This window comes from Pezoporus flaviventris, unplaced genomic scaffold, assembly GCF_033815535.1.
Source record: "Pezoporus flaviventris isolate CSIRO_AGI_PZ_B2104156 unplaced genomic scaffold, CSIRO_AGI_Pfla_v1 ptg000036l, whole genome shotgun sequence".
NCBI classification, from domain to species: Eukaryota; Metazoa; Chordata; class Aves; order Psittaciformes; family Psittacidae; genus Pezoporus; species Pezoporus flaviventris.
In genome coordinates this window covers 3,811,007-3,829,480 of record NW_026892584.1, presented here as the reverse complement: position 1 = coordinate 3,829,480, position 18,474 = coordinate 3,811,007, and the positions used below count along the sequence as shown (strand labels likewise).

Below are 18,474 nucleotides of genomic sequence, written 5' to 3'. Positions count from 1 at the left end.
AGCCAAAACACGGACACATCCGGGTCCCGGCCTACAACTCATGGCACCCCCCACCGCGCACGCGCCCCTCCCTCCACCCAATCAGCTCCGCCCTCGGCCGGGAGGCGGGATCAACACTCCCCAGCGGCCTTTCTGATTAGCTCTGGCTCTAAGGGCGCCCGGGGATTAGCAGGAGGGCGGGCGTTGCCCGCTTGCCGGTCGGCTATTGGCCAAGGCCGCCGGGGAGCCGCTCGCCGGTTGGTGGCCGGGCGCGTCCGGTGTGGGTCCGGAGGAGGGTGTCATTGGCTGGAAAGTAGGTTAGTGGTGCGCCGCTGGGTGGCAAGCCAGGCGGAAAGTAGGTCAGGGACGGGGGCTGCCTGCGCCGGGCGCCGCTCCGCGCGTGCCGCGCGCTACCCAGGCACCGCGATCCCCGGCCCCCGCGGCGCGGCGCGGAGGGGGGACGCGCGGAGCTCACGGTGAGCCCAGAGCGGGCGGGGGGCGAACGGGGAGGGGGGCGTGGGGCGTGGGGGGTGAGGGCCGACCACGACGCCGGCTGGGGAGACCGCGGCCCCCTGGAGCGGGGGGAGGCCGGTGAGTGGCCGCCGCCCTCCGGCAGGCCGCGGGGAACTGCCTGCCCCGGGAGGGGCTGCGTCTGCCCCGGCGGGCTGTCTCGGCGGTGTGACAGGACCCGGAGGTGACGGGGCGGACGCGAGTCGCGGCCGTTCGCAGCCGGCCCCGGGCCCGCTGCCGGCGCGGCGGCTCCACAGGACCCCCAGGGCAGAACTGGGGCTGGGGGTGCTGTCGTCGGTGCGTCTTCGGCTCGGTGGGGTGGGGGCATGGCGACGAACCCGGGTGTCTGGAGGTCGGTGCCTGGCGCGTTGCTCCTGCCGGGTTTGTGGAGGCTGGGGTAAGTCACTGAGCATAGGTGTTGGTGCCCCTTCCCCTGCACCAGGAGCAGGTCTTTTGGACCTGTCTCGTAGCTGCTCCCGTGGATCTGTCAGTATATCCCGTCCACTCTACGTGAGCTCAATGACAGTAGAAGCAGGAGATTGCTGTGGGTTTTGAGACTGTTGCCCGGTGGCCTGTCTACCTGTAGTAGCTGGAGTGGACTTGCCAGTCCCACAGCGGTGGGTTCTTCGCAGCCTGACAGCGCTGCTCGGTTGCCTCCTGAAGGCTTTGTGGTGCAGCCGGAGGTCCTGAGGCAACCCTCCGTGGTGCTGCTGCTCCTTCGCGGGCTGCCTCTGACAGCTGCATGTGCATCTCTGCTGCTGTGGAAAGGAGGATGAACATCTCCCCTCAACAGCGGCTGTACCCCAGGGAACGGTAAGGGGGCTTCCCAAGATCAGCATTTTGCGCCTGGGGAGGCAGGGGAATCGGTTTGCATCTTTAATTGCTGAGGTTTCTGTTACTCCAGTGCCTCAATTATAACAGCGTTGGAAAGATTTTAGTACTTGAAAATAACGGTGAGGAAACAAGTGGGCGTGTTTTCTTGCTTCTGAAGCAAATATGCTTACAGCAATCTTTAAGTATTATTTTCCCAGTTTCTGAGTTAGAAAGGGTCAACTGCAGAAAGTGATCATCCTTCTAAACAATTTTGAATGTACTCTCTTTACAAAATTAATTCAGTCTTCATGTAGATTTTTTTTTTTTCCAAAATGCTGGGCCTCAAACGTTCAAAATGAAACTACGTTTTCATTTTTCTTAATACATTAGTATTAAAGTACCTGTCCTGCCTGTTTACTGTATCTTTTATCAAAAAGGTTTTTTAAATGGGACCAACCAATAAGAAATACACAAGCTACTGCTAAGTTGGTAGGGGTAAACAGAAAGTCTGGTTGTTTTTGTTAACTATTATACTATGTATATACTATATATGGCTACTATATACTGGCCAACAGTCTCTGTACATGGTCTTATGGAAGGCTGAGGTTAAACTCTGCCCTCAAAACAATGTATGTTTTGTATGCTGTAGGAACATGCAAACGTAAATAGCTATTTATAGAATCAGAAGCTATAGGCCACTCATCTGAATATTCTAAAGCACAGTTGCCTGGTAAGGAGAAAGTCTTTACTGCTGGGTTTTGGGGTTTTGTATTTCTCATGACCACTTATGGGGGTTTTATGCCTACTTGTAGAAATTAAGTGTGTAAAATGACCCAGTAAAATATAGTGGTTATAGATTAATATGCTGGTTTTATCCCATGTTATCTTCCACACTGCTGGTTTACATGGTCTGTCTGCACAACAGCTGCGGTGTATGGTGCCATGTGGAGTCCAGACCTGTAAAAGCAGTGTGTTGGGAGACTGCCTAGAGCAGAAATACCACAGAGATCCTAAGGAGCTGCTTTGTTTTGTTATTCCCTGAAAGGCCCTTTTAGGGGGACACAGGGGTGTCAGTAAACTAACTTAGTTGTAGTTGGGATTCTACAAAACCAGAGCTGAAGTTAGGGGCCATTGATAAGGATGTTTTAGGAAGGTGATGTTTATATGGAGAGTTAAAGAGTTATTTTTTCCTTCAGATACCTGCTCTTGGGGATTCTTTTGGGAAACCAGTAGTAGGAAGAAGTGAACATTCACTGGATTTATTTGGCAGAGCTTAAAGTTGTAAACAGTTCCTTAACAGTATGCAGGACTATGATGGTAAAGCTGAGACCTAATGTGATAGCTGCAGCCTGGGTGCCGCATATGAGTAAGACCGTTTTTCAAAATGAACTCATAACAAGGAGGCTGGAAACACCAAGAAACATGTAGGTCAGTTAGCTTTGATGAATATGGAAGTGCTGTTTTTATGCTCAAATTCAATATTTAAAGCTGTTTTCAGTACGGATCCAATTGTCTGTGTGGTTACACTTTGACAGGAGGTACAGGGAAACCTGAGGAAATACATTGTTGTTGAGAAAAACAGAGGGATTTTGGTGCATCCCTTTGTGACTTTCTTTTTTTAAACCTCTGTCTTCAGTTTTCTCCATAGTTCTGCTCTTGAAAGAGGGCAGAAGAAAAGTAATAAAAAGCAGCTACCTATATCCCCAGTTAATAGACAGTTCTCTGAAGTTGGCTGTCTTCAGTAAAAGATGTCTAAAGGCATATAATGTGCAAATGACTGCAAAGAAAAGCCCAAAATAAATATTTCTAAGCTTGCGTAGCTTCCTTGTTCTCAGTAAGTTTACAGAACTCAAAGAATATTAAAAGTTTCACTGTTTCCTTTAATACATTAAACATGATTTGAAACTTTACTTTTTGGGTGTTGTCATACTTGGAAGACTTCAGACTAAAACAATTGGTTTTGATAAATGTAGTAGCTGACTTGATACTGACTGGAACACAGCATTAACTTTTACACTTAGTTGGTGAAGGGTCTGCTTGATCAGCCTAGAGAAATTATGGTCTATGTTTTGGAGGTGCTTGAAGATGCAAATAAGGCATTCTATGGCATTTTCAAAAGCAGTGCAAGAGCTTTCAATCTGGGTTTTTTGGTTTTGTTAAGAGTTGCTATAGTTTGATTTTAGATAATGGGCTGTTGATGGGCTAAAGTAAAGCAGAGGTATACTCTGCCTGCAGTATGTGTTTGTGTGTATATAAATATATACACATGTGTATATGTATGTTTGTGTGGTAGTGTTGCATTGCAGTAGTAAATATGTTCCAAGCTTAGATCAAATACAGACTGGCAATTTTTGCATACTCCTGTGGCGTTAGGTAGGGGACAGTCAAGACACTTGAAACAGAACAGTAAATGATGCACTTACAGTATGAGTGTTTTTAAGACTTAGTGTATTGAGATATTGATAAAGCCCATGTAAGTCTTGTTTGCGATGTTTATTTTTTTCTATTGTGATAGGAAGAGATCCCAGTTGTAATTATCAAATTATTTTTATCTGGTTTTAATAACTTTGAATATTTTCTGATGACCTGTGGTGTATATCTAATTGACCTTTACATTCAGTGAGGTGGACATCGAGGTGAATAGCTCACTGGCATGAACAGCATATTGCACCTGCCTTGTTTTACCTCAGTTTGTTGGAATAATGCCAAAAGGCTACTTATCCAAGGCCCAGACTTCATCTCCTTGGAAACATGATCTTTCACCAGATGTTGAGAAATGTAATTTCTTTTTTAATCCATTCAGCAGAAGAACGCAGATCAAAACAGCATCTTCAGGCTTTGTTAGCCTGGAATATTCATTAACTAAAAAAAAATAGTCTGAGATTTCAGTCTTTGTCCCAGAGAAGATCGAATTGATAGTTTCTCTTGCATTTGATATTATTTCAGGTTTGTTTTATCTGTTCCTAAAATTTCTGTAATAGTTGTGTAGTTTAATTCAAGAACTGGCTGATAATGTCATCATCACGTGTACAGTGCAGGACTGTTTGCGTTCCCTGCCCCTTCCTTGTCTGCAAGGGTTCATCCCTCTTCTCTATCTTCAGGTAATGTTTTCTCCTTTGCAGCTGCAAAAAGCTATTTCTTAGCCAGTGCTCACAGGATTTGTAACCTTTTCAGTCTCTTGCCATTTGAGAAGCTGTTATTCAATGTCTCTGATGTCAGACACACTTCTAGGTCAGCTGCTGGTGTCAGAACAACTTGTGACCCTGAGCTGAAGCCACGCTGTAGTTTAGTAGGTTGGTCTTCTGTGGGAATGGTGCCAGTAGGCTACTTATAGAGCAAGAAATATTGTTGGCAGGATTTTAGAATGGTGAAATAACAAGCCATATTTCTTGTGGTCTAAGATGTTGGTGCTCTCTCCTGACTTTAAAGAAACCCATTCATGTGAAAGTAAGCAATGAGGAAGAGCGTTATAGTTTTCCTGTTTATTTTGGCAGCATTTTCCTTGCAAATGTTAGTAGGCTCTTTTTTACACAGGAGCAAGGCAATGTAGAGGCGCCTTGTGTAGACTTTGGTAGAAATTACTAAATAATGCTGTACTGCAGAACAGTAATGGAGTGAAGTGAGAAAGGAAAGTTACTTCCTAGGGGAAAAAAGGGGGGGGGGGGGGGGGGAGAGAGAGAAAATAAAACTAATAGACTTTTTGTGGTTTGGGCTTTTTTTTTGTTTGTTTGTTTTGGGGGGGGGTGTTGTTTTTTTTTGTTCTGAGTTATGAATGGATTTATCATTGTTATCTATGAATTTTTCTTGGAATATTATGAAATTTAGGACTTCTGTTCCAATTTGAAAAGTAATAAAACTTTATCCTTCATGTTTCATGTATTCATTATAGTTGTGAGTGACAGCAAGAGGAAAGGAATATTTTTGGATTAAACTGTGTTTGGGCATTTCTTTCATAAATCTACATAAGAATTTGACTAAAAATTTGGTTTTGATACTGATACCCAGAACTCAGAAAAATAAGCAACTTTTTACTTATCTAGAACTTTTTTTCTTCTCTAGAGCTTTTCTAGTACAGTTCTAGCTTCTCTAGAACTGTGTAACTGTACTAGAGCTTTTAACTATTTTTTGTGCCACTGAAAACGAGGAAAAAAATCTTTTTGATTACAAGAAAGAGTAACTCAGGTGCATCTCTGACTCTATTCCCTTTCTCCTTAATGGTTTCCATGTGTTTCTGAGTTTCCAGCTGAACAAATATAGAAGTGTTTCAGATATGCAGATCTCTCAGGAGCTCATTCACCACCATCACCTGACTGTACCAGAGCTGGACACTTACATGGCCAAGTTGTTGTCAAACTGATAATTTATTGAAAAATGGCAGAGCCCCAGCAGTGTCTCCAGTTTTGCTTGCCAGGAAGTCTGGAGGAAATGAAGTATAGGAAGCAGACTGGAAGGAAGATCTTCTTTTCCACCAAGACAATACACCATTTGGACCCAAGTCCACTAACTGTCCCTTTTTGGGAAGTAAAGCTGTCTGTTTAAAAAATAAAAATAAAAATAAATATATATATATATAATCTTGAGTTACTGTTTAAGAATGATTTCCTGACTTGCATAGATCTCACCTTGCTGTCAGTTTGTCTGCATGTTCTGTTTTCTGGAAGCAGAACTCCCTAAAACCTCCTTGGGCTTCCCTTTAGAGAAATATTGGCACCTTAGTTTGTTCTTGGTATTCTTATCTAAGAGCCATAGGAGAACTGTTCTTGTGTTCTGTGACATGAAAATCTGTTTTCTGTATGACAGTGGTGGGGGCCTTTTTTAAAAAATAAAAAAAAAAATTAATAAAACTCTTGATCTTAATTTGCAATATAAGTGGAAAGTAGGAAAAGGTTTAAGTTAGCAGGTAAGAGGAGAATTTGTACCTTCTACTTTAAATTGATTACGGGCTTTTTCTTCCCCTAGAGCAGATGAACACTAGTCAGGACCAATTAGTTGCACATCTTGGAAAAAAGCAGGATGGAAAAAAAAAATCCTCCATGTAATAAAAAAAAAACAGGAAAAGGTTCCTACTGATACCTCATTAGAGACCTTGATAGTATTGTAGCATATCGACAGCCTTTTGTCTCTAGGTGAACTGGCCATTCAACCTTACAAGACTTTGAAGTACCTTTAAATACATAGGTAAGTCTAAGAGACTTCTGGGTGCTTTTTAGGCAAAATTAATATGCCTTTTATAACGGGATTTGCTCAGGGAAGTAGGTAAGCCTCCATGGATTCATTCATGATGTGCTGTAAAACTTGTGTAATCTACTTCCTTTGGCATGGCTTTCAGATATGTACTTTAAATATTTTGTCAATCTACAAATTTGTCTTGCAGTTTTAGGATATTTCTGTGGCTTGTAGTTCCCTGTAGCCCTAAACATATGGGAATGATGGTGTTCCTTGACAAACCTGGAAAAGTCCTGAATTCTGGGTTTTGTCAATGAAGCCTTTTTTTCCTTTTTTCTGCTGTTTTTTTTTGGTTTTTTTTTTTTTTTTTTGTGACAGAAAAACCTGGTCTCTTAACTGGTCTTTTGACTTTACTTACACAACTTGAAGTTGCTTGTGTGTGGCTTTCTGTTATCCTTTTGTCTTAGTTCTGTGAATGCTTTGTTTGCTTTTAGTGTGTGTGGCAATGGCGAAGTTTTGGAATGATACTCTGTTGGCAACCAGGTCAGAGGATGCGGTTGAGTGCAAGTTCTCAGGTTTGTCTGTAGGAGTGGCTGCTGAGTGGATTTCAGAGACTTTTGGGAAGCAGAAAAAGGAACTTTCCTGGTCTTCCTGCAGGAATCTTGATGGACTAGCAGATTTCTACTTAAAGAAAAAAGACATTAGGAATAAATACAATTAACTTTAATTGCCCCTTCTAGCAAAACTAATTGCATGTTGTACTGAAGTGCCATAATTTTCCACATTCAAATACAGCACTGCATATCCCCTTTAACTCCTCCCTATGATGTAGTTTGGCTGAGTCTTTGTTTGGCAACAGTATGTAAGTTTCTCTTCAGTCATTCTTTATGGTGTAGTTCTGTATTTTCCATGAATCCTTCCAAAAGTGTACTCATCAGAATCATTTCCACGTGTGAACTAATCATTGTCTTCAACTCTTGAAAGGGGCATTCAGTTCCTGCTGGCTTCCTGTACTGTGTTATGCTTATCTTCCTAGTTTTCACATTCCTTCTTTTCAGTTTGTAAACATCGGTCATTTATGTGCCATTCTAATACAGAACAATGTTGTCTTAAACCTGGCTTACCTGGACGTTAAATAGCTTTCATACAAGTTCTGTCTTGACTATGCTCCTGTGTATTGGAGATTGATTTAATTTCGGTCTTGATAAAAAAAGCCTTTTATAAAAGGAGTAAATTTATTCAAAGCAGCAGCTCACAACATAAATACCTCTTGACAGACAGTTTCTTGAATACTTCTGTTACAGTGGAGGGTTTGTAGGCTTATTCTTGCTGTAGTATCCCTGTAGAAGTTAACCTGTGTGTTCTCATGTTTAGGTGTGCGTTTGCTTAGGCAAGTTATATATACAGTCACTGTTGAGCTCATCATCTCTCCCCCTGTGTACAATGCTGGTACCTGTTTACTCCCTGAATCACCTTGCTGTCATTTATGCAGATTTGTAGCTTTTTTTAAAAAGATATTTTTTTGGTACGATTAGTTTTAATCTATTTTGGATCTCTGAACAGTTCACTGTGGGGTTAGGAGAGTGCTAGGGTTGTATGGGAGTGCACAGCTGAAAGGTGAAGCTAGGAGGTTAACAACTCCTGCAGTAATTCTTCAGTTATAAAGGGTTAATGTTTAGATTTACAACTTCTCATCTTAAAAAAAAAAAAAGAAAAAGAATTATATCACATGACTCTCCCAAAGAGAGGTCTGTGCTGCAGTGTAGAAATCCACGTAGCCCCATATTGAATAAACTAGCTAACTGATTCATGCAGTTACTGTTTATGATCTAGGATTACTCAGTAGTGTTGTTTCTGGCAATTTCCACTTGGCTTTGTCTCTGCTGTTACATGAGTGAGGATCTGTACCTGTTACATGGTGACAGAGGAGACTCTTGCTGGTGAGAGAGCCAAGTAGTGCAGGTTGGCCTGTTACCACTCCAACAGTCTATTGGCTTGCTAACAGCTTTCTTAAGAAATGTATGTACCACTTCCAAGTAGTTGCCAAACAGTTGTTTATCTGTGCATCACACAAGATGAAGGTTTGAAGTGACTGAGGGTGGGAGGACTTTATTGATTGGCAGTTCCCAGCGCGGCGTTACAGAGATTTGGATAAATGAATTTTTGGCTTGGAAAACGAGGATATCAAGCTGGATTCAAAGGTAGTTTGATCCATGTGTTAATTATGTCACAACTTTAATACTTTCCCAGACTTCATAAAGTATTGGTAGAAAACTGAAAAGAGTTTAAGGAATGAACTGTGTTTTGCAAACATAACCTTACAGTGTGAGATCCAAGAAACACAACTGAACTTAAAGGAAGAAAAAGCAATTCACTGGATTCATCTTTCAGTTAATGACCTGATAAGCTTACCTGGTAGGAGAAAATGAAACAAGATTTAGGAGCTAATGGGTAGCCAACTCAAATTCAGACTAGAAAAGTTGTAAGTTTTGAACAAGAGGAACTAAGCTCTGGAATAGAAAAGATAGGAGGCGAGTAAATTCTTGTAACAGATGAGTTCATCCAGGATATCTTCCTAAAATAAACTTTGGCCTGAATTACAGCATATCAGTTTGTTGCATAAAATAGTAGATGAGGTTGCCTTCCATTGCCGAAGAGATACAAATACAGGTTTATATGAGGGAACAAACCTGAATGATTCTGGTATCTGTATTAAGATAAAACTTATGTACTTATCTCTATGCTACTACATGCTTAAGCAGAAGGAAGCTGAAGGATGTACAGCTTTAACCAGTCTGTGAAGGAGAGGCAGGGCCAGAGGGACTTGTAGGAGAGAGAGGGCACAGATCTATAAAGACTCTTGCAACCTTTCTTCAAATTAATTTACAAGGTTAAAAATACTACTGGGGATTCTCATATTGTTATTCAGTAAGGCATTGATAAAATGCAATGCCTAAGAGATTTGCACAGCAATACTAAAAAGCAAAACAAACCTCGCTTTTGGTCTGAAATCTTTCTAATTAAAAGGAATAAAAGGCAACATTTCTGTATTTTTGCAATAAGAATATTGAGTTGCTCAAGAGCAGAAGTTCAAGCACTGGTACTTGATGGAGGCGGAGGCTTGGAGGGGTGGGGGAGAAACTTGAGGAGCTATATCCCTATTCATGAAAACAAAGATGTAGTGATTTAACAGGAAGGTCATGGAAAAGACCTGAAAGATCATCATGTCTGACCTTTACCCCAGGATTGCCAAATCCACCACTAAACCATGTCACTAAGGGCCTCATCTGCATGTTTTTTGAGCACGTCCAAGGATGGTGAGTGATGGAGGCGAAAACTCATATAGAAAGGGTATGTATTTCTCTATTAATCAGAGCAAAATAGTGCTTGAGACTCTAGACCATGATCTGAAGTGAACGTTGGGGGGGGGGGGGGGGGGGGGAAAGGAGGAAAAATGCCAGAAATATTTGTACCTAGTGATTAGCATATGATCCCCTGAAATATGTGATGCTTTCTTTTCTGCTCTAGTCTAAGCATGTTTGTCTGGTTGGGATTTTCCCCATGTTATCAGTAACGGTTTCCCTACTTTGCTGGCTCCCTTGGCCTCTTTAAAAGGGAATCGTGAGCTCTACTTGTTGATTTGAAATTTAATTTCATACTATAGGCAAGACTCCAAGTGAGTGGAGAACTGAAGTGCTTAGGAAGGTGAAGCATGGAACTGCCATTCTGAGTGTTTGGTTTAGGTGATTTGTGCCTGCCAGCTTTTACATGGTTCCCTGCTCAGTGCTATTGTTTCTAAGCACTGCATAGAAATCTAGTTACTTAAATTGCGTTTGAAATTCCACTTATGAAAGCAGATACCAAGCACGTAAATCTTGTTTCCTATATTAGAGGATTTTTTCTGATAAGCTAAGCTTTTACATTTGCCTTGCTAAATTAGTGCAGTGTGTACTGATTGAATTTAAATCTTTCACCTGGTGTTATGTTCGGTGATGTTATGGTGATAACTGCAGATTCATTGACTTAAACCAGAGGTAACCTACAGGGGTCTTTTGAGGGTGTTGTACACTGTCACTGTGAGTATTCAATGTATGTCATACTTGGAAGTTGACATTTTCTCTGGATACTAAGAGATAATGTTGTTTTGCTAGTACTTAAAGAAGGCAAGAGTGACTGTTGCATGCCATAATGAAGACCTGGTTCTTGTAGAGTCTCGTCTGCAGCAGTGGCTGTGAGTGGCTGCCTAGTGAAAAGAAGATTAGGGCAACCATGTGTCCTCTGATACTGGCCTGCAGCTATTTTCAGCTCAGGGACTTCACAAGCCAGATGTGGTTGGTAACCCTCAGGGCCAATTAATGGAGTTCCTTTCCATGAACTGGTCCTACCTCTCTTTGGAAACCACATGAACTTCTAGCCTTCCCAATATTTGGCAGAGTTTCTACAGCCTGCCACCTCATGTGTGAAGAGGTGTGTTGTTCTCAACCTTTCAGCCAAGCTTTGTTTGATGTCCCTGTGACATTTGATGATTTTCTAAACCTTGGGCTCCTCAATTTTCTAAGCTGAAGAGTACTAGCTTATTTCATTATTCTTTATGCAGAACTCGTTGCCTGTCTTGTTCCACCGAGTGAAACTAGAAAGTTTTCCATTTTCTAATAAATCTTATTGCTGTGGATGTGTTGGATGATATCCAGGTTGGCCTCTGTACTGTTCAGGAGCTGTAAATAATTATGAGGGTTTGTAAGTGGTAACTAAGGGACTGCATTGTTATTATTTGGTGCAAGTCTGCTACTTGCGGAAATAAAGTCATCTAAACATACTTAAACTTTTCTGTGGAGGAATGTGAACTGTCTAATGATCCTTCCTAGGTCCTTTGGGATCAGACTGCGTAGGTTGTGGAATGTTCTCTTTTGGAATAAAACAATGGGTTGGAAGAACTTCTGCTTGCAACTGTTAGTCAAATGTCCCTGTGCTCTGTGCTGTGTCTGCTCTCCATTTGGATGGAGAGGGGGTTGTTGCATGGGTGGATCTGTGATCCAAGCAAATGCAAGCAAAAGCAATAATTAAAAAATATAGCCTCCAGTTTTACTAATAGCCCTTTTGTGGTGTGTGTGGCTGTATTTTATTGTGTGGTTTGAGGTTTTGTGTTTCTGAACAAGTTTTTTGCCCATGTTTGGTCTTGGCAGGATTTTTTTGTCTGTGTGTTTCGTTTTTCTTTTTTTGGTACGTGTGGATGATGCTGTTCTTCCCCACTAGTTGTGTTTCCTTTTTGTAACAGTCAAGGTGCCTGCATAGTATAGAATTTCTGGTGTTTCCTGAATCATTTCTCTGCCTTTATTAAGGGCTGTCATGATTTGGTAATGTGAGCCTTTGCTCTAAATGCAACAGCAATTTTAAAACACTTTTTCAGTTTCAGTTGTAATGTAAAAGCATTCAAACTTGACTGTTGATTTAAATTAGAAATCATAGGTTTAAAAGCCTGTCTGGAAAAATGCAAGTCTGAGGCTTGCATCCAAATGTACCTCTGGCAGCTGAATGTCACAGGTTTAGAAATTAGGTGGTTTTCAACATCAGCATTAATGTATAGACACACAAAAATTTAATATATTTTATCAGCCATTTCTGGAAAAGGCTTTCCTATTGCTGTGGGCCTTCTCAAGAAAATAAGGCATATATTCCCCCTGAAGCAATGAATAGAGAGTGGATAGGAATACTCCTGTACTGTGCCTGTATATTCATATTTGTCATTCACAAAATGACAGCCTGAGGAATTTGCCACACTGTACAGACAGGAGTGTGTAAAGCGTGCTGGAGTACTGAAAGTGAAATCTGGGGGAAGGGTGACAAGAAAAGAAAAAAGGGCGTGAAGCTACCTCTTTGATGGTGCTAAGGTATTTTGTCAGCTGTTCTGTGGAACTTTGCTGTGAGATTTTCAACAAACTCTCATGCTTACCCTGAGCTAGACAAATACAACTTTTTCCAACCCATAAAGCTGTTAGGTACTTACCACTCTGGACATGAATGTGAAAGACAGGAAATATTCTGCATGGTTTCTCCCTAAATCATCACTTGATTTGCTCCACAAGTTGTGTCTTTGAATGCAGTGATGTATAAAGCCTCAGAAGCAAAAATTTCTTAGATGTTGGCTTTCGTGAAGTGCACATTGTTAGGTACCTGGGACTCACCTTGGAGATGTGTCACATTGCGCAGAAATTCTACTTTATCAAAGTAAGACAGAAGGAAGCATAAAAAGTAGCTACTGCTGTGGCAGAAGCAGCCAGGAGGGTATGACTTACACATTCAGTGTATGCTATGATGACATATCTAACTTTACTTCTAATGTCCTGTTAAAAGATGACTTTTAGTCATGCGCATAGTTGGGTGCTGAATGGGTAGTCTTCAGCCGTAGCATTCTGCTCAAAAAGCACATTATCAGTATTAGTGCTGGCCATGGGGTGTTGGGAGCTTGCCCTGCTTCTCAATGTTTGCTGTTGTTGCAGTTCCTAACTACTTCATGTGAATCTCTCTGAGGAGCAGAGCATCGGATAATGCCACAGTATGAGCTGTCAGAACTCTGAAATGCTGCCTTCTCGGTGTTAGCAGCAGATCGCTCATTTAAAAAACCTAGGATTTCAGGAATAGGGGAGGTTATTATATCTGAACCATTGAACAAGACTGAAAATGGCATGTCTGTCTTTTTTTGATGATTGTGTCTCTGCATGTTGTACAGAAAACATGCAGGAGCTAAATTGTTGCAGTGTATTGGTTTTCACTAAGTTTGATTTGGATTTAACTGGCAAATAATGTGTGACTTCAGGAAATCAACCTGCTGAGCTTATTTATGTTAGTGTTTCTTGTTGCTCCACATATACCAAAGGATTCTGGGTGCAGAGACAGGTAGCTGAGACCATATGCATGAGTGTGTGTGGGGAGGGATTATTTTCTTAAACCAGGACATTTGTAAATAATTTTAAGTTACAAGTTTCTCAATTCCCACACATAAACTTTGCTAACTTAACACATAGAGTAGCTATGCCATCATTGTATGCTCTTCTGCAGCCTTTTTCTTTTTTTTTTAGCAGACTACCTACTCATATGCTTAACAAAATGCTGTGATGCCTTCGTATCTGAAAAAACTGTGATGTAGTGGGAGAACGGAACTTAAGTAGAACCTCTGATCTAGTACTGAAATAGTCTGAAGGAAGAAATATTAATGTTCATGTGGGTGTCGTGCATATGCATTTGGCATCTAATTTTGTGTAAAGTTAAGTCCAAAAAAGCTTTTAAGAAACCAGTGGGGAAAAATGAACCTGTCAGGGATACGTGTGCTAGAGGAAACAGTAGAGAGCCAGCTGAGTGGGGAATACCCCAGCTTGGTTCCAGACAGGCTGAGAATAGTTTCCTTTTCCTAAGGCTTATTTTAGGATTGAAGTGAAACTGACAACCTGTTGACTTTTCTTTGTCATGCTGGCAGAGTGGTGAGAGCAGGAATGGCTTCTTCCAGCCAGAGATGGAATTTAACAGGACCAGAGGGAGTGTGCAAAAACTGGAAATTGAAGTATAAGGTATAAACGAAACCACCTTTGTCTACACTTCCTTTTGTGATATTTTGCCCTTTTGTTTCTATGCTTTTGTTCCCTGAAGATATGAAGTCTTTAGTTGTAGTTTGTTTGGCAGTCAATCTCCAAACGGAAGGTTTCACAAATGCCAAATGTGTTTAGGTTTGTTGTAGTGATAATGTGACTGGAAACCAGAATCAATTGTAGTCTATAACCACAAAATCAGAATCAACTAGATATGTCACCTTAATAAATGCACTTAAGAGACTAAAAGTGAGTTGTGGTTCAAACTTTTAAGCTGAAAAAATGGCTAACACCCCTGAATGCGTAAACTTTAAAAGTCAACAGAGGAAATATTACTTGGATAGTATTAGCCATGCCAGAGCCTGAGTGTATTGTCTAGTTTTGATGCCTACAAGGCTCCGATATGAGGAGGGGAGAAGAAAATGAAAACTTGACAAAAGCACAGAAGGATTTGGTGACTGGGAGGTGGAATACGTAGTGGAGTACTAAAATAGTGCTTTGCCAGTGGGAAGAGTGGCTTGAGTTAAAGCGTCTCCTATTGCAAGTTATATTAAAGCACAAGCTGAAATTAAAAGCTTGAAGAAGAAATCCTAGAATTAGTTGCTTGGTGTGCCAAATGACTGCTTGGACTGATTAAGTATTAGTGTAGGACCTGGCATACAGAATTGTTTTGCTAGACTGGTATTTCAGATGGATATCTTCTAGAAAATGTGTTCCGTAGAACTGCTTGTGAGATGATTTTGCCTTCTTGCCATTGAAAGGCAACTTTGGAGTTCTAGAACTACAGGAAGAATTTCTGCTGAATTGTGAGGATACAGGAGCTTCACTTAGCTGCAGTAAGGAAATTAAACTTGCCCAGAGCATATTACAGTGATAATAATACTTAGAATGAACAGTTGGACTTCAATTTGTAAGCTCTTAATTAGAAGATGTATATTTAACTGCATAAAACTTAGCTTGTTCAGTTTGAGTAATTGAGTAAGATATCCTTAAAACTTGTACCTAAAGCATCTGTCTGCTATAAACTAGTGTTCATATTTAGGAGTCAGATGAAATCTTGAAACAGAAAGCTGTTATCTTTTGGACTGCAAGTGCAAGAAATAGGCATTCCCAGCTGTGAGTTAAAGATGTGCTGATTTGTGAATCCCTACTGTCTGTATAAGCATGAGGAGTGACTTAAGTAGCTTGCCTACTTATCTTGTATGTTTCTTTGCTCTGGAAATCTCAGTCCAGGTTGTGTACAGCCCTCTTAAGGAGAAATTCCTGATTTTCTAAAAATTTTTGCTTTGAAGTTGACTATACAGTCCAGCACATAAGACATCTTTGCTGGCAGATCAGAAGCAATGTGTACAGCTTGGGAGACTTCACAAAGCCACTACCTCAATTGAGAGAGTTTTTGTTTTTTGGGGTTTGGGTTTTTTTTTGTAGGTTTGGGGTTTTGTTGTTGGATGGGATATTTGTGTGTGTGTAGTTTGTTGGTTGGTTTGGGTTTTTTAAGGTTTCTGATCAAAGCATGCTGGAAGTACATAGCTACTAAAGTCAGCATTAACTTTGATTATGTTTTTATTTAAGCATGTTAATGCTGGGTAATTGATTTACCCACATGGTAGGATTGATTTCCCTCTGTCTTTCACTCACCCCCTTTATCTCCCAGTTCCACCTCCAAATCCTGTGGATGGCTTAGGGCTGATGAACCAAGATTGTGTTTGGTGGTTGTGAAACAGTACGTCCCTCATACATTGGAAGCTGGACCTGGCTTAGAAACTCAGTTTAGGAACTTCAGCTAAGTTTATATTTCAGTAGTTGAGAGAGTAGATTGTTGTTTACTTTAACTGTGAATGAGTCTGTCATTACTAAAAGAATAGATGATTTTGGTGTTAAATGAGTAGAATTAGATATCTGGCCCAAAGGACTTAGTTTTTGTTGTCTATTAATTTTAAGACTTGCCACCCTCCCCAGTGCTGAAAATATAATACTTTGTTCCTTCCCACACATGCACAGTCTTCTGAAGGACTAGAATAAATTAATATTAAGTACTATAGTTAAACATAGATTTGTGAACTTTACCAGCATTAAACATCGGTGGACCTTTTTTAAAATGTAAATGATAATTATTTCATTCTGTAACTTATTCCACAGAAATGCCTGTGGGATTGTCTTACAGTAAGTTGTTGATTTCTTTGGGTTGTTTTTTAATCATTAAACCACTTATGATGCTGCATTTAGCCCTTTTCCTACAAGCAGCTGTTCTCAGAATAACTGTTTTTTTACTCCATTTTGGTTGTATCCATTTCCAGTGAAAGCAAACTGTATGTTTTTGATCAGCAGGACCTGTTGTCGTAAGGCATCCAAAGTCATGAAGGAGTGTGCTGAGAGTGGTTCTTGTGTTGATAGTTATATCTGGGTGTAATTTTTAGTGTAATTTTTATTCCTCTGTAGGAGATTGGCTGTTATCTTGTATATTTTGTATGAGCACTATACTTTTTTTTTTTTTGTAAAAGGCTCCTTGAAATATCCATCTTCTTGACATTCAAGATGAAATCTGAAGATATGATTTATATACTTGTTGGGGGTATTGGTGTGTCTGTAAAATGTCGTAAGGCACCCAGCACAGCTCTGAGGCAGAATTCACTGGTTCCTGCTCTGAGTAGAGGCATGTGAACTGGTCAGTCTCATTCCAGCCACTGTGGCTGAGCTCAGGAATGACTTTAGTACTGGTATTTCTGCTCAGTATCTAGTGATCTGAAGACCAACTTTTTGGTTCCAGAAGGCTGTGGAGAGAGAGGATACAGTTTGCTTCATGTGCAGGTAATAGCTGTATTTGGTAGGTGTGCTGCAGAAGTCCCTTGAAACCTGGTTGTCCAGGAAAGGTGTGTCCATTTTGTTTTCCCTACAGAAGTGGTTTCTGGAAGCCTAAGTTGTATGAGTACTAAAGGATTGATTATTGAAGCAGGCCAAGTTCCTTTGATAACAGCAGCATGTTAGTACTGATTTTTAAGAGTGTGCATCATCACCTTTTAACAAGGGCTTGATTAGTTCTTTGTTTCCTTTTGGTGGCTGCCCAAAATGAAATATCCAAAAAAGCCAACATAAGCTTACCTCAAAGAGTAAGCGCTCAAAGAATCTAATCTTGGTGGACAAGAAGCTTATACTAGATCAAGCTTTCTATAATGACTGCAAACTAACAAGCTTTGTTGAAACACTCCCTTAGCGGAGTTTCACTGAATAGGTAGAGAGGCAAATGGTCTTAAGACATAAGAGGAAATGAAATTTACTGTGTCTGAGAGTCAGCTGGTTACTCAGGATGCTCTTCTGGTGATGGTACAGTCTCCAGACCCAGTGGCTATTCTGTAGAGTTGTATATTAGACTTAGTTCTGTCACTAGAGGTATGTACCAGTCCTCTACTAGACAGGGAAATAACTTCATCTATAGCATAGACAGATCCCTTTCAGCCTAAACAGGTTTGATTCATGGAAATGGCATGGGTTGGTTTTGGTTTTATTCCAGTTTTTGTTGTCCATGTCTCCATCGATAAGGTCTTCTCATGGGACAGCACCAGCCTTGAAGCAAAAATTTATCTGCTTCACTAAGAGAAGAACATGAGCTAGGATTTTGAGGGTTGTTAAATCTGTTTGGTTCTCTTTCAAGATCCAGCCTCTTTTCCTGTCTTTCCATGTTGTTGGAAGCTTCATACTTTAGAGATGCAGACAATACAAAACAGGGAGGAGTGGCTGATATGTTACATAGGTGTGCTACCAATCGGGGATCTCCACAGACCAGTAAAAAGGGTTGACAAGAACCTTGTCAAATACCCTTTGAAGTTCAGTGAAGAGAAATGTCAAGTCCTGCATGTGGAGAGGAAAAACCTCATGCCCCAGTACGGACGAGGGCCTGAGCAGCTGGAAAAGAGCTTGGCAGAGGGTCTGTGAGCCAGCAATGGTGCCCTTGCACCAAAGGCAAGAAGCCTTCTGGATTGTGCTAGGAGTAGTGTTGCCAGCAGGCTGAGGGAAGTGATCCTTCCTGTTTACTGAGCACTGGTGAGAAACTTCTGTCTTCTTGGGTCTAGTTCTAAGCCCTTCCATGCAAGAGAAAGTGATTTTAGTTACCATGTATTCCAGGGTTTGGAGCAGCAGAGAAGTCGTTTGTTATAATAGCTGGAAGTTAAAGTTTTAAGTACTTTCCCTTTTAAGCAAGAAGAGGTGGGATCTGAGGCCTCTCTTGAACTAAAAGTCTGAGTGTTCTGTGAGCAAAGTAGAATTCAGAATATTGTCCTGTGGCTCCATTGCCACTAAGATAGTCTGGAAAACTCCTGTGGGGTCATGCCACGATACGGTTTGTTCTGTCTTTCCTCAGAGACGCTAGTGATGAACAGACTTATTTGATGGGGGGAATGCATGTGAACAGTACATTGATCTGTTGAGAAAC

The 18,474-nt window shown here is 41.0% G+C and overlaps 1 protein-coding gene across 6 annotated transcripts in view; it reads left to right on the top strand.

Annotated features, from left to right (window-relative positions):
* Positions 1–277: 277 nt before the first annotated feature.
* Positions 278–18,474, top strand: part of BMAL1 (basic helix-loop-helix ARNT like 1) — a 46,873-nt gene continuing 28,676 nt past the window's right edge. For 3 of the 6 annotated variants that reach the window (XM_061462891.1, XM_061462890.1, XM_061462889.1), the window contains exon 1: positions 439–455. The gene's annotated coding sequence lies outside the window, so the exon portion shown is untranslated. Of the gene's footprint in view, positions 297–333; positions 456–553; positions 571–18,474 lie in introns of those variants that run through there. The other 3 variants (XM_061462887.1, XM_061462886.1, XM_061462888.1) reach the window with 3 other exon arrangements.